This window comes from Tamandua tetradactyla, chromosome 3 (genome assembly GCF_023851605.1).
Source record: "Tamandua tetradactyla isolate mTamTet1 chromosome 3, mTamTet1.pri, whole genome shotgun sequence".
Lineage (NCBI taxonomy): Eukaryota > Metazoa > Chordata > Mammalia > Pilosa > Myrmecophagidae > Tamandua > Tamandua tetradactyla.
In genome coordinates this window covers 52,148,367-52,175,400 of record NC_135329.1, presented here as the reverse complement: position 1 = coordinate 52,175,400, position 27,034 = coordinate 52,148,367, and the positions used below count along the sequence as shown (strand labels likewise).

At 37.7% G+C, this 27,034-nt stretch overlaps 1 long non-coding RNA gene across 2 annotated transcripts; it reads left to right on the top strand.

The window, feature by feature from the left end:
* Positions 1-62: 62 nt before the first annotated feature.
* LOC143676077 (uncharacterized) lies at positions 63-27,034 on the top strand. Of its 2 annotated transcripts, none has more exons than XR_013171796.1 (3): positions 63-272; positions 20,536-20,674; positions 26,705-27,034. It is a non-coding gene; the product is annotated as an uncharacterized LOC143676077 (long non-coding RNA). The 2 variants fall into 2 exon arrangements; XR_013171797.1 differs by lacking the exon at positions 63-272 and adding an exon at positions 13,074-13,125.

Here is a 27,034-nt window from a genome sequence, read left to right as displayed (position 1 = left end):
CTTCATGACTTTATTTAGTCTATGAGCGCTTAATGGCTGCGAAGTCAGGCTCGCCTACGTCCCCTGAACCCCAGTCCAGCCATCGCTTCAGAGGCAATGCCTGAGTGTAAATGAAACCGCAGAAACACGCTTTCCTACAAACTTTATTCCACAAATGATCCATTTCGCAGCTGAGAAAAAGGAAGCACCATCAGATAAAATGACTTTCCCAAAGCCATCTACAGTGATGTTCGGTGGACATTAGGGCAAGATTTCATCTATGTCTGTGGAAGGTCTCGTGGTATTTCTGCCTCTTCTTTCTATTTGGGGGAGAGAAACTTCAGTTGTTTAGATCTTTAAACTGGATTGGGATATCCGCCTTCCGAATTTAGTTAAGTCACGTACTTAATTGTTATTTTCCCCTGAAAGATGTAATGACCAGTTTTGGCTATCTGGGGGAGAGAAAAATAAAAACTTCCTCTGTTCTGTGTGCACTCCCTTTTATGGGCATTTTCAGATTATCCTATCAAAGTTGCTTTGAATCAGTACCAGGCCTTCTTTCATGTGAATAACTATTTAAAGATGTGATATTCAGGGCAAGTAGTTTATAGCACATCGTTTTCTCTCTGTCATCTTCCAATACGCCCAAGGGGAGGAGTTGAGTGAAGTGACCACTGGGTGGCGCTGTTGATCCACCGACAGGCCACCTGACGTCTTCCCTGGGGGCCGCCCAGGAAACCTGCCCAGCGAGAGCACAAAGGTAGGATTTGAGAGGTGTGCACCAGGATGAGGTTCTTAATGAATCCACGTCCTCAGTGGAACACTCCTTTTGAGGCGTCTCCGCCATTTCCGGATGATTTCTGACTGTGGTCCCCGGGTCGAGCAGACGGCTGAGTGCGGGTTGAGCAGGCATTTACCCAAATCGGGCTCCGTGCGGAAGAGTAACTTCGCAAGTCACACGGGGCGGCAGTCCTTACGACATCACTTAGGAGATTAAAAATAAATTCAAGCACATGTCACTTCAAAGGGAGCACCGAAAGGACATCTGCATGATTTGATGCATTAATGAGAAAGAGCTGCTGAGCCTGGATTTGAACTGCAGAGAGAAAGATAGGATGTTACAGCTTGTAAGCTGCTAGTATTTCCAAAGGATTTATTATTTTTATTATTTAAATAAGGACGCACTTCCCTCCTCCCGCCCCCACGTCGACACTTGAATTCTTCTCTGCTTTGACTTGGGGAGATCTCGTTTGCACAGGGAGCCTGGAGACTTGTCTGTGAAATGCAACGAGGAGATTGCAGCTGGGGGAGGTGGCGCAAGGCGGCCCCACGTCTCCCAGGCCGCGCTTTATCAGCCGTGACCATCTGCGCAGCTGAAGCACCTACCCGTGGCCCGGCCTCAATCTGTAGGCTCTGGGGCACCACCCAAGAGTCATCCATCTCAGACTGATCTTTTGTTTCAGAGACCCTCCCCTGGCAGCCCCCGCCGCCTGCCCTCGCCTAAAATCACATGCGCTCCAGCCTCCTATCCCTGCTTCCTGGCTAATGGGGACGCAGGCCCTATCATTCTCGTTTTTCATGCCTTGTCAGGAGGCCTGAAAGGAGAGGAGAGCAGCTCAGGAGGAGTGGAGCATGGGCAGATGCCTTCATGAAAAATTTACGGGGAATAATAAGAGGCTGCTTCTCTTCCCTCCTCCAGCCAATGTCTCTCCAGGCTTGTTGTGCTGGCCACTGGAAGAATATTGGAAAATACCCCTATCATTTTGAAGCACTTCTGGCTTCTGGTGGACTAACGCAGGCTGTTTCATGCACTCGGCTGTCCTCCTGGGACTGGGTTGCAAATGTAGTTCAGGCGAAATTGATGAAGTATCAGTTAATCTGAGGCCGACAGTTTAGAAAGGTCACAGCTGTGAGGGCCTGCCAGGGTCTCAGACAGACAGGGCTGAAAAAGAGTTAAACAGAAAGAGAAAGACAGAGAGAGAGGGAGAGTGCTCAGTAAAAAGGAAGTGTTCATCTTCTTCATAGTGGGATTTTTCCATTTTTGTATTGCCTGCCTCTGACGCTCACTCTCCCAAGTTACTGGTCTGTATCAGAAGGAGATTCGATGGCTTTTCTCACTTCTGTTTGTGCACAATTACACATCCCTCTGCAGAAATCCCAAACCCACAACACTGATGTTTCTCTCTCCCTAGGAAGGAAGGAGGAAAGAGCTGCTGTTCCTAATTGAAACAGGCAGTTATATCTCCTGATGCAAATTTCCTTTTTTTTAATTAGTACTCTGACTCATGTCTGCTCATTCTTACATTTCCTGCTACAGGAAGGTTTGTTGTCTAGGTAAATGGCATTCCTACAGATGGAGGGCTATGAACTGCTCAGAACACATTTTCTGGGCATGCAATGGACTCTCCGGAAGGAGTTAAAGATAGATGCAATTTCATGGTTATCCTTGCTCATTGTTTGATATAGGAAAATCCCAGGATTCCAGGACTCAGTAATCCTGAAATCTAGAAATAGCTGCTGGTTTGGCCATGTTATATGTGCATCTTCTAAATTACGATATGGCTTTTAATATTAGCTTCACCTATAGTTGAGTTTTATGGGGAAGTGAGGCAGTATGGTCTCCGAAGTCAAACAGCCGTAGCTTTCAGTTCTGGTGTACCCAGGCTTTGAGCAAGATTTTGTCATTATTGCCGGTTACTTATGGGAAAATAGTGCAAGAGGTAGTATTCTCCTTTCAATGATTAAACAGTTAGTAGATTGGAGTTGAGATTCTAACCCAGTTTTTTCCACTTTTCTCCACATCCCCTTTTTGTTTAATAACAGAAATAAAATCCATAATACGGACGAAGATAGCAGCTAACATTTACTCAGCTTTTGTAATGTGTAGACAGTGCCAAGAATTATATATGCATAATCACATGAATTCTTTGATTCTTTGACTTGTGAGAAAGATATTATTTTATTGTATTATTCACATTATTATCTCTGTTTAAATGAAAGGAAACTTGAACTTTAGCAAAGCAGGTGGCAAAATCCATTCCCCCCTTTCTATTTCTGTCTAAATTGAAATTATCATCATATTCAGTAAGAAAAGATATATTTATTAACAGAAAGTTGAGCACTTTCCCCCAAAATTATATAGAGAGAGTATACAAATACAGTACATTCCTTCTAGAAACAAAATTTTTTCTCAGAAACAGGAAATCGTTTTACATTCAGACACGGCCTATGTAGATTTATAGTGCATTGCAAGTTGTTGAGCTGATTTAGGACTTTTACTTCTTGTCCCTAGAAATGGTGTTTTACATGTTTTTGAACATTCTGGCTGAAATACATGAAAGCAGAAGTGGCTAGTTTTGAGTCCATCGTCATTATAGGATATGTATTGTTCTTTTTTCTTTTTTTTTATTAGAGAAGTTCTAGGCTTACAGAAAAAATGTGCAAAAAATGTAGAGTTCCCATATTACCACTTACACACATACATACCCTGTCTTCTCTACTTTAACATTTTGCATTACTGTGCAACCTTTGTTTCAAATGATGAAAAAAATATTATTATAGTTATTATATTAACTATAGACCAAAGTTTACTTTAGGGCTCACTGTTTGGGATGTATGGTGTTTATTATTTTTTAATTTTTATTTTACTAACATATATAAACCCCGAATTTCCCCCTTTTAACCACATTCAAATATATAATTCAATGGTGTTAATTATATTCACAATGTTATGCCACTTGTACTTCCATACATTCCCAAAACTTTTCCATCACCCAAAAGACAAACTTTAAGTTAAGCATTTCTCCTCATCCCCTGCCCTATTCTTGCTCCTATACCCTGTATCCTAGCTTTTGAATCTATGAATATGCTTGTTCTAATTATTTCATATCAGTGAGATGATACAATATTTGTTCCTTATGTATCTAACTTCTGTCACTCAACTTGATGTCTTTACAGTTCATCCCAAGTTATCACATGCATGAGAACTTCATTCCTTTTATATGGCTAAATAATATTCCATTGTTTCTGTATACCACATTTTGCTTATACATTCATCCTTTGATGGACTCTTGAGTTGCTTCCATCTTCTGGCTATTGTGAATAATGCTGCTATAGACATTGGTGTGCAAGTATTTGTTTGAATCCCTGTTTTCAATTCTTGTGGGTCTATACTTAGAAGTAAGATTGCTGGGTTATATGGTAATAGCATACTTGCTGAGGAACTGCCAAACTGTTTTCCATTGTGGCTGCACCATTTTACATTCCCACCAACAATGAACAAATGTTCCTATTTTTCCATATCCTTCTCCAACACCTGATATTTTCCATCTTTTTTTTTTTACTGAAAAGAACCCGTTCTAGTATGTATGAAATGGTATCTCATTGTGATTTGCATTTCTCTATTGGCTAAAGATGTTGAGCATCTTTGCATGTGCTTTCTGGCCATTTATGTGTCTTCTTTGGAGAAATATCTTTTCAAGTCTTTTGCCCATGCTTTAATTGGGGTTTTTGTCTTTTTTGTTGTTGAATTGTAGGATTTAATTATATATTCTGGATATTAAATCCTTATCGGATATATGACTTCCAAATGTTTTCTCTCATCCTGTAGGTTGTCCTTTTATTTTTATGATGAAGTCCTCAGATGCACAGAAGCTTTTTCATTTTGATGAATTCTCATTTCTCTGTTTTCCTGTTGTTGTTTGTGCTTTTGGTGTGCAGTCTAAGAAACCATTGCTTAACACATAGTCCTGGATATGATTCCCTATGTTTTCTTCTAGGCATTTTACAGTTTTAGTTCTTATTTAGATCTTCCACACACTTTGAGTTCATTTATTGTGTACTGTGTGAGGTAGGGACCCACCTTCATTCTTCTGAATATGAATATGAATATCTAGTTTTTCCAGCACCCTTTCTTGAAGAGACTGTTCTGTTTTATCTCATATTAGTGTAACTACCCCAGCTCTGTTTTGGTTGCTATTTGTATGGTACTCTTTTCTCATCCTTTAACTTTCAACCTTGTGTCTTTGAATTTTAGGTGTCTTCTAACAGTATATAGGTGGGTCATACTTTTGTCCACGTTTCCAATCTCTGCCTCTTGAATGAAGAATTAATCCATTTAAAGGAACCACTGATAATGTAAGACTGTCTTCTGTCAGTTTGCTATTTGGTCTTTGTAAGTTTTATACCTTTTTTGTCACTCAGTTCTTCCATTAATGCCTACTTTCTTATTTATTTTGTATTGTATCATTTTGTTTTCCTTCTCATTTCTCTCTGCATATATTTTCATGTTTAGCTTGTTTTTGTGGTTCCCATTGGGTTTAAATGTAGCCACTTAAATCAATAAGAATCATGTTTTTTTTGAAACCAACTTATCTTTAATAGCACACACATATACAGTGTTCCTGTACTCCTCCATACCCCCACTTTTTTGTTGTATTTGTTACACATTATCTCTTCGTGCAACCATAGATTTATCATCATTGTTTATGCATTTGCATTTTAGAAATGTAGGAAGTAAAAGTGGAGTTACAGATGAACAAATACAATGCAATAGTACTGATATTTATAATTAACCATACAGTTACCTTTACCAGAGTTCTTTATTTATTTATACTGCTTTGATCCACTGTCCAGTGTCCTTTCCTTTCAGTTTGAAGAACTCCCTTTGGCATTGCTTGTAGGGCATGTCTAGTGGTCATAACCCCCCTCATGTCTTGCTGACTTGGGAGTATTGTAATATCTTTCTCATTTTTGAATGTCAGTCTCACCAGTTATAAAATTCTTGCTTGGCAATTGTTTTCTTTCAGCACTTTAAATATTTCATCACACTGCCTTCTTGTCTCCATGATTTCTGAGGAGAAATCACTGTTCCATCTTATTGGCACTCCCTTGCTCATAACGCATTGCTTTTCTCTTGTGGCTTAGAGAATTCTCTCCTTGTCCTTGGCATTTGATAGTTTGACTATTATTTGTCTGGGCCTATTTTCTTCAAGTTTTTCCTGTTTCTGTTGGTGGGGCATCTTGAATCTGCGTATTTATGTCTTTTGGTAAATTTAGGAAGTTTTCTGTCATTATTTCTTTGAATATTCCTTTTGCTTCTTTCTCCCTTTTCCTTCTGAGTCTTCTATAATGAGTATTTTGGTACACTTGATGGTGTCCTACAGGCCTCCTGGCTCTCTTCACTTTTTAAAATTCTTTTTTATTTCTGTTCCTTAGCTTGAACAATTTTAACTGTCTTTTCTTCAAGATCATTTGCTCTTTTTCTGCCAGAAGCCATTTGCTGTTGAAACCACCCAGGGAATTTTTAATTTCAATTATTGTGTACTGTACCTCCAGTGTTTCTGCTTAGTACCTTTTAAAAATTTCCATCTCTTTATTGTTTATTTATTGTTTTCCTGATATCTTTTTGTTCTTTCTGTGTGTTTTCTTTCATTACTTTTAACATATTGAGAATCATTTTTAAAGTCTTTGACGGATGTGTCCAAAGTCTGGTCTTCTTTGCTGATGGTTTCTGTTATATTCATATTTTTCCTTCGAATGAACCATCGTTTTCTGTTTCTTTGACTTCTAAAATCTTTTTTTGCACACTGGACATTTTAATATTTTAAAGTGTTAACCCTGGGGTATAGTTTCCTGAGTTGTCTGTTCTTAAGTTTGTATCCAAAGAGACAGAACAGAGATTTCATTGAGTGCCAAGAGCTAACAAAAACAAATAACCCAATGCAGAAACACCTTTCACAGTCTTTGAAAACTGGCTGTGCATTGGTTGGTACTCTCTTTCGGGATTTAGCCTCCCATCAAGAAAATCAACCTGAGGCAAATTCACAGTGCACAGCCTGTTCCTCTCCATCTTATCTAAACCTATGTCTTGTCTTAGACTTGTGCTTGCTCATGGCCTTTGGAGTTTCCCCTTTACAGAAATTCACATGTCCCTTCTACTCCCTATGAAATAGAATTTCTCCACCTCCTGTGGACTGCATTGTATGACTTACAGCAGTCAATCTTTTGCCACAGAATGCTCTGGCTTAATTGTTTCTTATACTGCTTAGCTATCCATGAACTACTTCTGCCTGCAGGGCAAGTTCTGGAAGTACAAGCCAGAAATGCGTTTCTTAATTTAGTCTTTCAGGCTTCCCCTGGATAGGCTGGCACTGACATACAGGTGCTCTAGCATACACACAGGGGCTACTTTGTTTTCTGGGGAACAGGACCAGGGGCCCACAGTGGGCCCACATTGTGCCAGAGACAGGATGTGGGAGAGACCAGCAAGATACCACAAGCTTCTACTACCATTTTTAAAACTGTGTTTTCTTTATTCAACACGTGCCCAGTTACTACAACCTTTATCCATTTTTTAGAGTTTTGAGGGATATGGCTCTGCCAGTTTTTGCTAGTTGTTCAAAGATTCTGTGGAGGAATGCCACCTTGGAGTGTCTCATGCTACCATCTTTGGACCAGATGTTCTGCAACAACTTTAATTGTTCTTAAGTACCTTGATTAGGAACATTCCCCACATGCCTCCTCAAATCTGGAAGACTGCTGAACTGTTCTGTGATCCCCTTCCCTATTCTATAAATACTTTCCAGGCAGTGAGCTGAGATAATGGCAATGTCACCTCGTTGCTTCCTGTCTCTTAGAAACTCCTGCTCAATGCTGACTGATGCCCTGTGTCTGCAAGCCATACTTTCAGAGGTTGCCTCTTATTTTGGTTGTTTCAGGCCGAAAACTAAATCCAGTTTCACTCACTCCATTTTGGCCATGTTTTTTTATCTTACCAAAGTTGATCTCATGGAGCTTCTTTCTATCATTCACAGATACAACACACATACATTCTCTCTCTTTTGCCCTCTTTTTATCTCTTTAAAAGAGTTTTTTTTAAATAAGTTAATGCATTATATTTAATATCAGTTCATTATTTGCCATATGAGAACTTAAATGGTACTTAGCCTCTTGACAAGTGATTATATTTCGATGGTCTCAATGTGGGGAGACTTTGCTCCTCAGGAGACATTTGGAAATGATTAGAGACATTTTTGGTTGTTTTTGGTATCTAATGGATAAAGGCCAGAACTGTTGCTAAACATCCTACAAATGCATAGAAGAATCCTACACATTCCGCTCCCCCATCAAAGAATTTTGGAACCCAAAATCTCAATAGTGCCAGAGTTGAGAAACCCCAATATCATTCCATTGTACAGAGAGAAAAGAAGAGTATCTAATGACTTAATTGCAAAGGCATGAAACAAGATACTTATTGTATTTTTCTTCTTTGTACATTAATCTGGAATATGATCACATAGGCTTCAGATACTGGGTTCTTACACTGATTTTTTGCATGACATGGGAAGGTTTTTGGTCTTGGTTTCCTTGTTTGTAAAAGAAAAATTTGATCTAGTTATGTCAGTGTCAAAAACCAGAGATGCAGTGTGGTATCTGACAAAAATGGAGGAGGAAAGAAATCTGTTTATCTGGAGACCTCTGTGGAATGGACATTTCATGTAGTGAACTTCTATTATTCCATTGTCTGACAATTGCTTTGCAGAGACAGGCCAATCGTTTTCATTCTCTCTCATATTTCAATTAGATCCAGGGTCAGAGAGCCTCTTTCTCACTGGTGGGGAAACTGGGAAGCAGAAGATATAAATAATTAAATATAGCATTCCATATGGAAGTCTATGTGACTTTAAAGTCCATGTAAGTTCTCCTGTACCACAATTGTTTCCTGAAATTTTTGTGTTCTTTCAACTTCAATACATAGTTGCATGGAAAAAAGAATCTGTAAATGGCATCTAAAAGCAAGTTACTAAAATGTTCATGTTAAAATCCAAACCATTAACACATTGTATGCTTATTTCTGATCCTGTACCACACGTCAATGTGCAGCTACCAAGAGAGTGAACTGTCACCTGGCCAGTGGGAATGAATTTCTTATTGGGCGTGAGAAGCAAATTGACTGCTCATGACCAAAGAGAGGCTCTGCACATGATTTCACTACATATACCCTATTTGATTATGTTTAAAAATTGTATTCCTACCTAAGGTCTTTCAGATGACCCTTGTAGGACCACTGTAGTATTTCTAAAGAATCAAGAGCAAGACAGGTCCTATGCAATTTTTTCAGAGAGGAGGTGACTTTTGGAAAACCCAACAGTGCTTCAAGAGGCTGCACTGGATAAAGAGGGCTCTGACAATGCTTCTAGAACATAGTGTTGTCTTGTTGCCACTTGACTGTGATTTCGGGATCGGATGAATAATACTATGATGACTCTGCTACATATTTAGACATAACATTTGTTAATTGCATAGTCATTTTTCAATCAGTAAAAGTGAGTTCCTAACTTCAGTTAGGTTTTTGTTTTACAGAACTCTTTTGAAAAGGGTAACACATTAGAAGACATGAGAGTAACTCCTAAAAATACAAAATATTAGAATTAGTTATATATTATGCCAGTGATTCAAAGTGTGGCCACTGGAACAGTAACATTAACATCACCTCAGGACTTGTTAAAAATGCAAATTGTCACCTATTTCCCAGACCTACCTTTCAATATTGGAACCTCTCCAACTGTCTCAATGCATAGCACATCTAGTTTTTTGTTTACTTGATTTCTCCTTCATTTTTGCAAGTATACATTTAGAAGATCAGTAAGATACAGTTAGAGTAGAAAAAGACAAGCAAGCCAGTGGTACATGAAGAGTCTTAAACTCCTATAACTTTGTGTTCATCACATCATAAAATAGTCTGAGAGAAACTTTTTTAAATTTGAATTTAGACAGACAATCCAACTTCCATAATGAATACATTGCTTTTATACTCCACTCATTATGTCATATTTATCTTAAAGGAGGTTTTTAAATGATTTCATAAACATGGGTTCTCTTCTAGCTTGCTCCAATTTAACAAGTGTTTGAAAGCCATCTCAGATGAAAAGTAGGCTTTGGGACCAAGTCAGGTGCAGGAATTCTGAGGTTGTACAGGTCTGTTAGATGCTGGTTTTAGATTACAGTGATACTAAAACAGGAAGGGAAAAGGAGCCTCAAAGGGCCAAGTTCATTGACCTGAAGACATTTCAGAGTGGACAGTGCTACTCTAACCGTGCTGGCCCTAGTAGGAAGTGTGGGTCAAAGCTTTCTTCTGCAGAGATGATTTCTAATGAACATGGCCACTTCATTCATAGAAGTTTATTTGTCACTTGTCATCAGTATTAGTCTAAAATATGAAGCCTAAAATAGAAATCTCCAAAGTATCAGTCATCAGAGGAAGAAATTGTAGGTAATATTTGAATGCTTTGTAATGAAAAAGCTAATTTGGAAGGTACAAGTCATCAGACGGGCATGTTGGCGTGATAGATTTTGTTCTGGGATACATACCAGAGACCTTTCAATTCAAGAATCATGGGTTCTAAAACTCAAAAGATATCGTTAAGGCAGTGATTTCCTAAAAAACAAAAAAAAACAAAAGTAAACAGCTTCACAATATAGTTTGCATGTGAATGAAGGCGGAAAATACTTTAGCCAATATTACTAAGTTGTATTTGAAGATACCCATTTTAGGGAGTAAATTGTTAACATGTGTTCAGGGGTGATAAGAATTGTGCTTATTCTCTGACTCCCATATGTACATAAATTACAGAATAGTCAGGTATTGACATGTAAATCAGTGGCAGAGCAAATTCAGTTGCCATTATGGGCTCATTTACATGTCAATGCCTGGCATGCTTTTCCAGACCAGAGCTGCTGGATTACTTTGCTCTTGTCTGAGCTCTAAGAACAAATAAAAACAAATAGACATACTTGTGCATCTAGAATTTTTTCCTATGTCTGTCTCAGATATGTGCGTGTGTGTTTGTGTGTATTTTTTAATTGATGAGAATATGTGATTTCTGGAACTCTTTTCTCATTTTATAGGGTATTTTATGTAACAGAGAATATAATAGAGGTTTACCATTGGGTAGCAATGTGAACTAATTAACAAAATTGCATAGAAGGCCCCTGGTAAAATGTTTTTACGTTTTATTTATCTAAGCTGAAGGAAAATATCTAAATCACTTCAATTAGGCTGATTCTTTTTGAGTCAAATCTTACATCCCTACTCTATCTAACCCAATTAAGTCAAGGAAGAACCTCGGTTGAATGTTGCCTTCTCCACTGTTTCGGGAGAAGGACATCTATTCTCCAGCTGGAATAATTGTCACTATTAAAATTTATTTAGTAGCGAGAGAGAAAACTGAATTTGTCCTTTAATTGGACAAGCATTTGTCGACAGGATAATGTATTCACTAGCTGTCTGAAGTGGACATCTGTTGTTTTCCTCGGCCCAGCATCCCTTCCCTCCTTTTTCTGGAAAAAAAAACCCAGCTTTTTCCTTTGCAGAATGGTTTCTCCCCTACTCCATTTTAATCCAGGATTCCCCAATTCTTGATTTCTGTTTTCCTGTCCAAAGAGATTAACATAAGGGTGGGTATATGACCTGGGGGAGGCTGTCTCTTGAATTTTGTACGTAGATTTTGAAAGACTGTCTCTTTAATCTAATGTCACTAAACCGAGATGTTGGGAGCCTGAATCTGTCTGACATCATACATCACTCTCCCCTACCACACCCAGAAAGACTGTCTGTATAATCAGAAAATAATTATATGAAATGAAATAACTAAAGCAGAAAGATGCACAGAGAGAATTCTGCCTCTATCATTTAAGTCCCTGGACTCTATGAAGCCAGCACCAACCTTGAACTTCTTACTTAATGTGAGCGCATAAATTCTCCTTTTTTGCTTAAGCTAATTTGAGTTGTTTCTGGCATTTCTACAGAAAGAGTTTAGAATAATACCCTGTCTTAGGATATCATTTATCTTTGTTTATTTCATATTTATGATAGACAATTTATATCAAATCATTAATTTTAAACCAATGACAACTTCCTCCCCCCCAATTCTTTCAATCTCTTCTTCCTTTTTCTCAGAGTGGGCACCAGAATATTGCCCTTAAATATCACCGGGATTCAACCAATTTAAGCCCATCTGCTCAGAAATATGTATATTTTTTATCTGAAGGATTTTAAAGACAATGGAGTCACTGATTTAACCAGTATTATGAAACAAAGCACAGTCTATGAAATAATTAACTTATGAACTGTGTTAATGCAAAGAGTAAAACGTTATTGTGAGATTTGACTGTTACTAATTGGTATTGTGCCCTGCCTGGCCCGAGCCACTGCTTTCAACTGTAAGTTCCCAAAGGGAAATCTAAACACAAAGGTGGTGAAGAATGCAATTTAGCATTTTATTATTAGCTACAGCCTTGGCTCCAAACTTTGGTACAGGAGCCTATGAAACGGGGCAGGAGGCCAGATCATGTGAACGGTTTTATTTTCATTTTGTTTGTTTAAAAAAAATGCCAAAAATTGAGCACTCACCACTAGGAATTTTTGCTATGCTCAGTTTAGAAATGGACATTTTTACTTTGAATGCTGTATATCATATGCCTTTGAAAGTGGAACCAAAGTTGCATTTTGTAAAATGAATATTTTTTCCTTCAAAAGGGATTATAACATTTGCAGTCATACATGAAAATGTTCTGTATCTTGTTAGAGTTTTGTTCATAAGGCAATATAAGTTAGTCAAACTGACCGAACTACACTTACTATTTGGGAGTTTATTGTAGGCAAATCACATCTCAATTGAAAAACAGAGAGAAAGAGAGAGACAACTGCATAATTAGAAGCATTGTCTCCCCACATTCTGCAGGTATATGCATTAAATGCTTGCTAGTATGCTCTTTTAATAAGTTCTCTCCCATAGCTCCCTACTCTGGCAATAGAGGGAGGATTCCATTTGAGGGTCACTTAGATAGTTGAGTCTTGACTTCTGTCTTTAGAATTTCATTCTCCTCTTGTGAATATCTTTTAAATTATTGCTTCATGAAAGTGTTACAGTACATACGGCTCATATTTATGTCTCAGCAAGATTTCACACTAATACAGAGCATATATTAGTGAGTCTTAAAAGAGGAAATATTCTGCAGGGATTTCAGGATTTTGAATTGTATTGCTTTCATTAAAAATGTATTTTCATTTTGGTTTTTCTTTCTTTTTTAATAGAAGCATTACTCTTGTGAACCTTCCATTCTCTCTCTTTAAAAATCTATTAGGTAAGTCTACCTGGTAATTATTTATATCCTCTGCTGTCCTGAGACAATTTTTTCCTTCTCTTATTTGTTAAGTGGGTGCTATGTACTTGTTATACTTACATGCAATGTTAATGTAAATCCAACAAATGACTCTTCCCATAGCCCCAGTGCCTTAGATGTCCAAGAAAGCCAAGTACCTGCTGTGCTATGGATGATTGCTAAGATCTAGGAATGTGAATGCTCACAAGCAAAATATAGAGAGGACTTCAGAGAACTAATCTTCCTAAATGGGGATCAGATTGATGAATCCATTCTATGGCAACCATGACGGCAAATGTGGGGACAGTTCTGAAGCTGGAGGAATATTAGAAAGTAATATGAAGAAGGAAGGAGATTCTTTGAAAGTATTGACATCCTGGATAAATATGTCTACCTTTGTGAAAGATGTGAGGCTTTGCATTGCCTGCCTCCTAAGCTTCTCTTCAGTGTCACCAGAATGAGAATATATTGCAAGTTGGCAAACATATTTTCCTAATCTTGAAGGGTTTCTCTATAGTACAGATACACTGACTCTGGGAAGGGGTCCAGGGTAGACTACAAGGGTCAAAACTGTGAATAATACATCCATGCCAAGCAAACATCCACAGTAAGAACAAAAAGTTTATTTTTTCTTTAATGGATAAAACCATCTAGTTCACAGGTATTGAAAGAATCTAATACTTTCTTCAATCAGCAGAATAAAATCATTCTAAAAGAGATTCTGAAAGACACTTGTGATAAGAATGATCTTAAATTTGAATATTTGTTGGTGATAAAGTGGGCAAAGCACTGAACTGAAGACAAGAGCCTTAGATCTTTCAAGACTTAACTGCGTAACTTAGACTAAGTTATTTGTTTTTTGCTCTTAGCCCTATTTTTTTCATAGCTTCCATAATCCCATACAATTCTGATTTACTTCTTCTTTCTTTGATAGCTTCTCCATCTCCTTTGCTCTTTCCTCCTCTTTTTCTCCACTCCTAAAGGATGCTGTGTTCACAGTGGTATTCGAGCCTCTTTTTTTATCCCTGTCTATCTCTCCTTGCAGGGATCTCATATGACTCTATAGCTTTAAGCTGATTGGATGGAATCAGGTTCTGATGACTCTCACATTTGTATCTCCAGTTTCCAACCTTAAATTCCAGACCCCTATCTTCAGCACGCTTCTTGGTACCTCCCCCTGAGTATCTGAGATCAACATCCAGCCAGTTTCTCAGGCCTCAAATTCAACAGTCACCTTTAGTCTTTCTTGCCTTTTCATCATCATGTCCAATCCCAAACCAATTTCTGCTACCTGTACTGTCAAAATTCATCCCATATTAAATGTGTAGGTCACTTCCACTGCTAGCATCACTGCAAAAGTCACTATTATCTCTTTCCTGGAAGGCTGCAGTAGCCCTGTATTCAGATTTAAGCCCAAGGCCTTCCTGTGACTGGTGAGTGTGTATCCCCAGCACTCCTCTCATTAGTGGTTAATATGTGTTGAGTGTATATTAGTATGATATGCTGGCCACTATGCCCACTTTCCATACATCTACTTATTTTATCCTCATGCACACATATACACACACATAAAAACAAATGGAAAAAAAATACACAAAGAAACAAACTTAAGTTTAACTAGTTAGGGCCTCAACAGGAAATGAGGGCTTGCTCAAATCAGGAGTGTTTATTTACAAAGGGATTCATTATAAATCTGTGGGTGTTGTGTAGGGATCCACAAAGGACACTGCAGGATCTCAAGTCTAGAAGCAGCTGAGCAGCCACCACACTGGAAGGGCAAAGGGAGAAAGACAAGGAGAGTCTTACCACGTATGCTGCTTTGAGTAGAGCTGTTACTGTTTGTGAAAGGACAGATCTAGCTCAAGGTAGACGAGCAAAGAAAGAGCCAAGGGAGCAGGTATCAGGCATCACACTCCTCGCTCTGTCTGATCTACCAACTCCAACCAGAAGCCAGGGGACCTAAGGGTCAAGTTAGGATCATTCACACAAGCTGACCTGGAATGGAGAGCAGAGTGGGGAAATGAGTGGATTTGGAGGGGCAAATGTGAGGTATCCCACACACCCATTTTAGAGATGAGGAAACTAAGAGAAAATTTAAGTCAGTTGTTAATTGCACGTAACAAATTTTTTGGAGTTAGGGTTAGAACCTGGCCAGTTTATGGATGTTGCATCATCCATGATACCTGTCCACATTTGGCTAAATATTATAACAAAGAGAAAGTGACTGAATGGTGACAGAAGAGCTGTTCTCCCAAGGCATATCAGTAGATGCTGAGTAAGAGTCAGAAACAGGGATGGGAGATGAAGAAATGAGTGAATGTTTCCTTCCAGGAGAATTACAGTACTTGAAATGTAAATGGTGATAAATGGAAGCAAAGGGGGCACAGGCTGGCTTGCATCCCTAATGCACTGGTAGAGGCCCCCTATCAACCCCAACTCACCACTGCCGTAAAGAAAAGGTGATGAGAAAGAAAAAATGTATTCCATGGCTTCCTCTGCTAGCCACTAAGTCACTAATTGCCATTCTTCATTGCTCTGAGCCATAGTGTTTGTGGCCAAGGGAAAAAAAGCTGTAGAGTAGAAGGCAGGGCATGATGGACAGTCAGGATTGAGTTAATCTTGAAGAGATAGTAGCAGTGACAACTGGTTTACTCCTTGTATGAGTGACTGTATGACATTACAGGACACATACAAATCCAACTGGTAGCAAGGTGGAAATTTCTTACGATGATTTGAAATTTTAACATATTTACATTTCTTTAAACAGATTTAAATCTCACCAACAAAATCTTCAACCACACACAGTGTTAATAAAATTATATCCCAGTGACAAATTAAAAATGGATTTTGATTGAATAGTTCTAAATAATTCTCTTTTATGGCCCAGTGTATGATGTAATTGCTTTCTATGATTTATCTGGGTAAATATCACCCGAAGCTCCTAGAACTTAACTTCCAAAATCAAAATTTAATTAAAAAAAAAAACTTTTACTTTCTGTGACCGGGGTGTCCAATAAAAATTTTCAACCTTATAAATCTGAAAGGCAACAATGAAAATTTTGTGGAAATGCTTGCCTTCCCAGGTTCATTTTACTAGTATTTATTCCATAATGAAAAGAAAATGTCATGCTCCTTTAAAACAGATAATCTCTCTGCATATTTTTATTTTGTTCCTGAGCCTGTTTGTTTAGATCAAAGGGGTTTCTAATAAGCTGTGTTTGATATGAATATTTGGAGGGATCAATCCATCTTACTTTCTGCAATAAAGTTCTATACATGTTGTTTCCCCCTTCTGTATAAAGCAATTTAGGCATTTTCCTTGAGTAATCAATAAAATGAAATTTAAAAAAGAGAAAGGAATTACTAAGATGTCTTTATTCAGCTGCTGCAGGCAGATGACTTTTTTTTTTTTAATATATAAAGAGAACATTCCTGGATATGGATTTCATTAATTTCAAATAGCAAATGCATGTATTTTTAAAAGGAAAAAATAACATCACCACCCAAGCCAACAACACTATAGCACTAGGTTATTTATAAGATCATAAATCTTGTTATTCCAATGAGCATTGGATAATATAATATAAGGTGTTATTGCTACTTAAGTTATAAAAGGATGCATACATGAGCATGCATGGGAATTGTCAGAGGATATTAGATGCATGGCATCTGTTTCCTTTTTTTCTTAACAAATTCAATATATTTTAAGATTTCAAAGGGATAAAATGCAAAAATGGCTCATATTTCAAGGAGAATGCCTCTGTTGACTGAAGAAGCTTCCATTTTTATTGCAACTGTGGTTCTTTTTTTTCCGTAAACTTTTTCCATCCCAAGCTGATGCATGGATATATTTATAGTTCAGTTTCATTTAACTATGTTCATTTGTACTGATCTGTGACAGATTTATATGATCATAGATTCTTGCTGTCACTGTTGTATTATTTATATTTCTATAAATTAAGGCCATTATTATCAAAGATGGCCCCTGACAAAAAGATGCGGTAGTTGGAAATAGCATTTAATATTTCCTTAGCCCTGATGAATTCTCTATGGATTACATCCTAAGAATCTTTCTTTGCAGACTGAGAAATCATTGTCTTTGCTGGAAAAAAGGAGGTCTTGAGTAATAATAATAATAAGTCACTAATGAAAGACAAAAATTTCAGGGCTATTTGTAGACACTGGTTTTTAATCTTCCTAATGATAGTACTGACGATAAATAGATGAGAGAGGTAATACATGGCTGATAACACCAACAAACCAGGCTTTGCTCCCTCCCCACTGCATGCAATTAGCCTCTAGGACAGATTCACCTCACGCATTTTAAATCTTCCTTTTATCTCTGTATTGGAGTAGTATAACTCCACCAAGTGATTTTTAAGCAAGGGTTTATGACAGATGCAGTACATGAGAAACTTTATCTTTCTGGAACCAATAAAACAATCAAACTTAATTGGTGACTTCAGCATAAAACGATTTATTTGTGACTCTAGTATACTGAAAATTAGTAATCAGATTTAAAGGATAGACATAGCAAAGACCAGGGAAGATGGTTGCCTTGGACTGCTTAAAAAAAATCTCTTTATAGAGCCAATCCAATTGTAAAAGCTAGACAGAGTTTTCTCACATTCTAGCAGTGTGATTGCGGACAAGGTATAGAGCTTAAATTTATTAAATTATATTAATGTGGATTAAATTAATATTGCTAAATTGCATAAAAGTCCAGTCTTCTGTCTCACATATAGTATTGCAGGGTACACCTGTTAGGTGAAAGTTACAATACTCAACAGTGCAACAATTAGATATGCACATACGAAACTTGTAGTGTGTATTTCCTCACAATCATATCTTAAGAAAGGAATCTCTATATTATCTGCATTGGTGTCTTTTCCTGTTCAGGTTAACTTGCTTTAACAATGGTTCATAAACACTCAGCAACATTCTGTGGGTATAAATATTGAAAAGATCTCAACTCCATAAATAAGAAAAAAATACCCCAATTAAAAGAAAAACCCAAAAATCCTTAAATAGATTTTCAAACATACTAAGAGTCATGCCCCAAATGAATCAAAGTGTTTTGACTCAAAAAAGAAAGGACTGTTGATGGTACAGGTGCTTCATGGCTGAGAGACCCAGTGAAATGAAGGGAAATATTAGGGGCTTTGGAATCAGATACAACTGCACCCAAAACCCCGCTCTACTGGGACATCTTTGGGAAATGTTACTTAGGTTTCCCAAGTCTTGGTTTCCTCCTCCAATGGAAACCGATGGCTGTGGTGAGGGTTGAATGAAAGCTCCTCAGTCGCAGGCACCAATGAATTGCTGAACTTGTACTGGGTTCCATTCTCCTGGGACTTTTCTCCCCACTCTATGACCCCTCACTTTTTGAGAGCTCTTGGCACTGTGTAAGAATGAAAAGGATTTTAATAATGCACAGAAAATGAAATGATCAAAAGGTAAGGGAGATCCAGTGTGCATTAGAAAGTTGCCACTTGTTTTATCTCTCCTTGGTTCTATTCATGGCTACCATCTTTGTCATCTCAGCTGTTCCTTGCACTCAAAGTGAAATGAGTGATATCTGGGGAAGGAGACCCAGAGTGACAAGTCTCTTTGTCACAGAAAAGTGTCCAGATTGGGTCCAGATTTTCACTCAGGAATTAAGAGAGGTATTGAAATTTGTGTTGAAAAGTTCTTTTTGTGGAAAGCTGGATCCATCCATTGAGGCTGGAAACTCATTGTTTTGAAACAGTGGCAAAATACATAGAGATCACCTTGCCCCCAAACCCCCACCCCAGAACTTTGCTCCTCAGCTTCCAAGGGGTCACCTCTTCTCAGTAATTTCTATTCTGATAAGATGTAGGAAATTACCCATATTCAATGGTTTTTGAACTACAAAAATAGCCATTTCATTCCTTTCAGCCTACATTTGAAGTGTTGAAATATCTTGGGAAATAGTCTCTATGATATCTTTTCACATTTAAGTGGAAATTATGTTTTCATCTTACATTTATTCACAATTTATTTTGTGAGTCAAGCTATGTTAGAGTTTCACCCTCTGGGATATAAATTAGTAGTTAGCCAACAGAGGTTAGTAGAAAATATATAGATAATGTAGGACTCACATTTAAGGGTTAGTTTTTGAAGGATAGGTAAGTCAGAAGTGAAAAGATTGGTCATGTCTTAGCATATATGTACATGTACACATCATCTAAATCCATAGCTATGCCTATATGATGTCAGCAATTCCATCCTCTGTGTATTCCTAGTCAGCGGATAATGTTGAAGAATGGGAATTTGTTTGTATAAGCTGATGTGGAATTTTCATTATAAGAATACAGAGGGCCTAGTGGATCCTTGTGGGTTAAATTGATATGCAAAACCATGTAGTTAGTGAGGGCTTGGGAGCAAACCATCTGGTTTGCACCTATCTTGGTTCAAAAATATGATCTTGCAAAAAAAATTGCAAGCTATTCCAGTTCAAGCCCACTGGGGTAAAGATAACCTGAGATCAAGCATATGGTACCAGGCTAATCTTAGAAAACTAATTTGATCATGACAACCCTCCATTTTACAACATCTATTGCTCCAAATTTTCAACAACTAAACCACTCTCCCACCTTGTCCTACTTTCGACTCTCCCTGGGGCTGTCCATGGAAATGTCCTTGGGCCTCTCGCTCTTTTTCTGTCCAACTCTGCCTCCTATTTTGTCTCGGAATGATTCAGGAACACCCTGGGCTCTGCTGCTCCCACTCTGGTCTGGTCTTCGCACCTTTGCCTCATCCATACTTGATCTTTCAATAGTTTGTAATTCAGTTTGACCAATCAGGCTCCAGTGTGGTTTTACAACAGGCTTTTATTACCATCCCGTGATGCCTCTGGGGTGTCAATCACTCAGCCCCTGCCATGTGCTTCCTCCTGCCCCCACGGGAAGTGACAGAAATTAGAACATATCCAGAGCAGATGGAATATCAATTGATAATTCTCTTTACTGTCATCCTTCACTTAAAATGGTTGCTATTACTTTTGATGTGGATGTTTGGAAATGGCCTGTTTTGCAAGCTGAATTCACTCAAGCTTTCTGACATTTGACGTTTTCTTTTCTGATATGTGTCCCATTTCCAACAAGGAACTTACATGTAGAAGAACCAAAAGGAAAATAACCTCTTACAATATTACAAATCCATCCTCAATTTTCCATCTTTTTTGAAAAATAAATTGTTTAATAAGGACTTGGTATACTGTTTTCTTTGACTAGGTTGAAAATGACAGATTGAAGGAAATATCCTTAAAAAATGTAACTTTAAATCAATTATGCACATTGAAACTTCAATTATAAATTTTTGCTTATTTTAAATACTTCATATTTTATTACTTCTTTCCATTTCAAATAGGCTGTTTTCCTAAGAGTGAAGCATCAAGTAAAATACATAAGAAATTTCCTCTTGTAAGAAATATACTGCACAGGATCCTGAGACATCAAACCTGAGATTGGCCCTAAAGATAATTTGTTCTTGGGAATCCTGTTCTAGGGTGAGTATCCCCTAGAGAGCTCATAGGGAGCAACAAAGAAGCAGTGAATATCCTGATAATGCATGTTGTGTATGGGCAATTTTCTCCCTGGGGATAAATTTCATACTTTTCATCACGATTTCAGAGCAACCTATGACCCTCATAGTTTAAAACCACTAATGTGACACTTTGGACTTACAGACAAGGACTTCATGACTCAGAAAAATAAGGTCCAGTGGTGAGTAAATGTCAAGATCAGATATAGGACTAGGGTATTATTACTTGTCAATGTGCCATTTATTAAGGAAGTGTGCCTTAGTGGAAATAAATATATATAGCATCTGGGGTAGAACCATCTTTGCTCTGTCTTCTCCACTTTAGCTGGAGAACTTTGGACAAGTACATTTTAAACCTTCATTCCAGCATCTTTATTTTGTAAAATGAAGATAATAATGATAATATCTGCATTAAAGAGTTGTTGTGAGGATCAAAAAATAAGCTCTTTGTGAAAACAAACTATAAGCTCTTAAGCCTATGGTAAATATTTATGAATCATCTTGGCAGTTTTCAAACCCAGTTATGAGAAATCTGAGGCTCAAAATGTTACATAATGCGGATGTATGTCTGCTAACTCCTGACCCACAGCCTTTTGCAGCTGGGGCAAAGTTTTCCCTGTTTATTTAATTCTCTTCTATTTTCTAAGGAACTGGTATTGCTCATTTCATTAAAGAGAGCAGAGAAGGGATTCTGGCACACAAACACTCTTTAACATGTGTTTTTTGTCCTTATCTTATTGACTCAACATGCAGATATCTCTGCCAGAAATGTCCAATTGCACCTTTGTCTGAAGAAGATTTTATATTGATCTTAATCTAATTAGCTAGTTTGAACTATGGCTTGTGTCATGATACATGTCTTGCTCTAATTAGCTACTGCAGTTCGAGCAGCATGGATCTGAAATCATAATTGCTGGTAGGCAGAAGGCTTGCCTGTCAGGATCTGCGTGCTAGGTGGAGACATTTCTAAATATTGCAAATCATTGACGGCTTAAAATATGTTTGCTAAATCAGCTCCAAATTCTTTAGGAATGCCGTTGGATTTGAAGTTAGATATAAACAGGAGCTCAAATCCTGGTTTAGTCACTCCCTAGCTGTATGACTTTAGGCGAGTTACTTAATCTCTCTCAACCTCTATTTGCTCCTCTGCCAAATATTCGTGGTTCTGATGATTAAATGAGAAAATGCCTAAGTAGGTAGCGACATACAGATATGGCACTAGCATAGTATTTGGCACACAGCCCCTCATGTATTCTACCTCTGAGTTTGGCTGAGAAAACAGATTTTCTCCTCCTCTAGTATAATTTCCTACTCAGAAACAGTGATTTTCTTTCTTCATTCATTCATTCATCCATTCATTCATTTGGTTTTGGCTCTCACAGAAGATTCCCTGAAATTGTAATTGCCAACCATATTAAGAACGGCTAAACACAGGGTCCAGCATCTGATAACGTTTCAAGAGTAGAAGTGAGTTATGAACTAGATTGTGCAGAATGAAAGTGAAACCACAGAAATGTCTAAAGCCTAGAATTTGGAGAAACAGTCAAAACACAAGTGTGCAGATGGGCAAGCAGGTAAACTTCAGTCAGTGAAGGAAGCTTGGAGCAAGACGCCTAGGGGCTGACTAAGAGACAGGTCTAAGTGTCACTAGACACCTCCAGTTCCTTCCAGGTGGGTAAGGTGCCACTGATCTCAGAGGCTTTGCAACACTCTGGAGAACTTTAGTGACTTTGCTGTTATTTGTTACAATTCACCTAGAGCATTTAGCTTTAATTCATTTTTCCTGCTTTATTGCTCTGCCCAGGGACTAAGGGTCTTCCAGTTAATTAATGGTTATTGTTGCCCTTTGAAATTCAGATGAGCCTTCCTGGAGATTGCCTCTATAGAAATATAGAAATCTCTCTCTCTCTCTCTCTCTCTCTCTCTCTCTCTCTCTCTCTCCTATACTGCCTTATTATTGGGTCTTGAAAATAGCAAGCTGACATTTATTTTCTATCTTCAAAGATTGTTTTTGAACTGCGGTTTGCTTTCTTATGGAACCCTGAAGATTTTGCATATATGAGAAGACATGTTTTTAGAGCTGCATTTTTAATATTAGCAAATTCTGTTAACTGAGACCATAGCTATTAACTTGTCATCAAAACTCCTGTATTGAAATGCAGATTCATCTTTGCCTGGGGATGCATAATGCACTTAATTGTACTAATTTTAAGGAAATATCAATTAATTTTAAGGCAATATCAATGTTTTTAGCTTAAGATCATATTTAGAACCAACGTTAATATCATATTCCTTAACTATACCCTCGTTGCCCAACGATTAAAAAAATACACAAAAATTTTGGCATTGTTGAATTTATGGGATACAATAAATTGCTAAAAACACAATCAAAGATACATAAGCTGGCATTTTACAAAATGCTAACCCGTTTTGACACAGCTTCAACTGACTTCCATAAAATTCAGAGCTAGGAAAGCTATAGAGACAAACTAAAGTCACAGTTATTCCACATTGCAAATGAAACTTCTTTTCTGTTGTAAAGAAGGATTTTATAAAGCTTAACAGTAGCTAATTTTTCCTGCTTAATTTAGCTATTTACATATATTTTAGCTTCTGAATGATAGAAATATCCAGCAAAAGCATTTGTGTCATTTTATATTCACTGCTATGCATTTGGTGTGAGTTAAGAATTGTAAAGAAAAGAGTTATGGGCCCCATCAGGCTAAGAAAAACAACCCGGGACTTCCCAGGGGTGGTTATCTGCTGCCTTTGTTATGCAAAGTTATCTGCTGCCTTGGTTATGCAAGGTTATCTGCTGCCTTGGTTATGCAAGGTTGTAACTGCCAGAGGAAGTTTATCTAAGAATGCAACTGAGAAGGTTGAGTAAGGGAGTTTTGCACAACGAGACAGCTGCTTCTTGCATAAAGCAGCTCCCAAGACTCATGCGCGAAAAATGTTTGTTATCTGGTTCTTGCAAAATGTTTGTTATCTACTTCTTGCAAATTGTTCGTTATCTACTTCCTGCATAAAGCAGAACCTGTAACTCATGTTCAACCCTCAAACCCCACCCCCTTATCCTGGCCCTTAAAAGGCTTCCCAAACCCAGGTTCGGGGCTCTCTGTTCCTGCATGTTCAGTGAGCCCCACGCATGTGTGGTAAATAAACCCCTTGCGTGTTGCATGAGAGAACGTCTCTTGGAGTCCTCCTTTGCGTGGCAAATCTCTCGAATTCTTACACTGTAATCTACGTTAACTCTAATTTTCTTGCAGATTGCTTATATGTTCTATTTGACATCTTCTGAAAAGCCTTATCCACACTAAGGTTATTAGGAATTGAAACTTATAGGAGTGAAACTTCTATAATTGAAACTTATAGGAGCTCACCTGCTCCCAAGAAGCTTCCCCAGTTTGCTTCCATGTACACAAAATTATCACTATAAATATCCATTTTCATGTTATCACATTGTCTCCAGAGGTTCACAGACATGTTAACACTTTAAAACCCAGGGACCATCAAATTAGTTAGGAGCTCGGATCAGGACAAGTAAAAAGAGTATCATGTCTAAATCCCCTTTCACCTGACGTCCTATGGAATGACAAAAACATATTAAATAAAGAATATTCAAGCACTGGAAAATAAGAAAGGATGACTGTTAGTATAGTAGAAGTTCTGAAGAACCCTAAAAACTGGGTAACAAAAGGGATTGGATTTACAGAAAAAAGAAACAACAAAAACAAACCACAGTTCAAAACACACAGCACTTGTGTTTATCATGCCTTATGTTGAAAATGACTATATAAATGCTCAAAGCACTTCAGTGTAACCTCTTGGTACAAGATATATACTCCTTTCATGCTTGCTTCTCTCCTTTGTTTCATAATTCCTCACTTGGGACCTTGACAAAGGCTCCACGTGCTCCAAAATGCTGGGAGAAATGAAGAGAAAAAACACTACTTCAACTTTTTTTTGTTAAAGTAGCCCTGAATACTGGTCTCAGCTCTTATCCCCTGGAAACTAACTGTGTAATGAGTTTTCCCCCAAGTCCACCTTAGCTCTAGTCATGAGTCTGTACTTTCCTAAGTATTTCTTAAAATACTGGATGGCTGCTGGGATTTTTGTGTGACATGCCGTTTAGATTCCAAAAGTTAATGAAAAAGTGCAACAGAGAGTTCTGTAATCATAGGGGCTAAACACACTTTGTAAATAGTATCAATAATCTCTGTTAATCTCTGTTGTTTTTTAAAAAATCTGACACGGTTCCAGGTATTCTATGTATTCTCCATTGGTGTGAAAAAAAAATGCATCGCTGATGTCCAAGAGACAACCAATTTACCTGCATTTGCATATGATTGATAATGTGCTAGTCAAGGAAACGCAAATTAATCACTGCTGGAGGAACACCAATCTTCCCTCTCTAACTGCAAAGACTAGAAGTTCCATAGACATTTCGATATCAAAGTATCCCAATATCAACTCATCCTTCTTCCAAGTTCAAGTATCCTCCTTGGCACCTGTATGAGCATATTGCCTGCAGGCATGTTCCTGATTTCAGCATTGTACCACCCAGCTGTCCATCTGGATGGAATGAGCTGGTTGGTGGTATGGGCAACTTGTTTATTTACCAATTTAACACTTGCCATTTTATATTGGAATTATTTTTGATACATTTATGTACTGCAATGCACTGTGAACTCCAATAGGTCTGCACCAACAGGAATGGATTAAAAGAACATGGCTTTCTCTGAGGTACATAATAGCTTCAAGCCAGCACAAGCATCATTACAAATTTCCAAAATTTCTTAATAATTTTATTATATTTTAGGGTAGTTTTAAATATTTTTTCTCTTGCTGCATTATTCCATGCTGATTTCAATTGCTATTAACTCATTTTGCAATTTGGAAGATATAAATATTATTTGAAATTCCACTAGTAGTTATTTTTAAGCTTCTCAAAAAATTCTTGAAGCTGTATTCCCATAATTATTAAAGTTCACTATTGTTCTAATTTGCTAGCTGCCAGAATATAATATACTCAAAACAGAATGGCTTTTAAAAAGAGGAATTTAATAAGCTGCAGGGTTACAGTTCTGAGACCGAGAAAGTATCCCAATTAAAGCAAGTTTATAGAAATATCCAAATTAAGGCACCAGCAAGAGCTTACCTTCACTCAAGAAAGGCCGATGAAGTTCCAGTTTTCTCTCACAGCTGGAAGGGCACATGGCAAACATGGTGAGGTCTGCTAGCTTTCTTTCCAGGCTTCTTGTTTCAAGAAGCTCTCCTGGGGTGTTTTCCTTCTTCATCTCGAAAGTTCTCTGGCTGATGGATTCTGTGCTTCTCTCCAAAATGTTTCCTCTTTTAAAGGATTCCAGTAAACGAATCAAGATCCACCTGGAATGGGTAGAGTCACATCTCCCTGTAATCAAAGGTTACTACCTGCATTCAGTGAGTCACATCTCAATGAGAACAATTAAAAAGCACCCAGACAGCAATATTGAATGAGAATTAAAGGATGTGGCTTTTCTGGGGTCCACCAGAGATTCAAACTGGCACAACCATTAAACCTTATCTTGACTTCCTTAACAATAAGACAAGGAATTGGACAGCTTTGTACTTCACTCTATTTACAAGTTCTGCTAATACAACATGACATTTTGAACTCATATTAATACTAATAATCATTATTCCTGAATATTTTTTGAATACTTGAAGTTACTTTTTAATAAACAGATCCATATCCCTTAGATCTTTTTTTAAATTTGGTTTCAATGCTCACAGGGATACTTTTGTCATTTTATTTTTCTATTCTTGAGACCTGCATTTGGATATTTATCTTGTGATCAAGGCATGTTTTTAAGTAATTTTAGAAGAAAGGTTTTTGTTGCTATTTCGCTGAACTGTTGAATAGCATAGCAGGTTTTCCTGTTGTTAACATACGTGATTTTTATTGTTCATAATTAACCTGGATCTTTTTTTTTTTTTTTTTTTGCATGGGCAGGCACTGGGAATTGAACCCGATTCTCCAGCATGATTGCCACTGAGCAATCGTGACCCACCCAGAGCCACGGTGGCCCACCCATTAACCTGGATCTTAAGTGATAAGAAGTTCCCCAGGAGAAAATGACAAGTTGGACCATCCCAGCAATGGGTACAATGTTGGTGAAGGAAAAGCGGTGGGAAAAGAACTGGGCATTGTGGAAAATGACAAGAAGTTGGTGTGAGTGAATTGTTTTAGGACACTCAGCAATGAATGGTGTTATATAAAAAGACAGAGTTATGGTCTATAGAAGTCTTTTACACAGGCCTAAAGAATTTGGATTTCACCCTT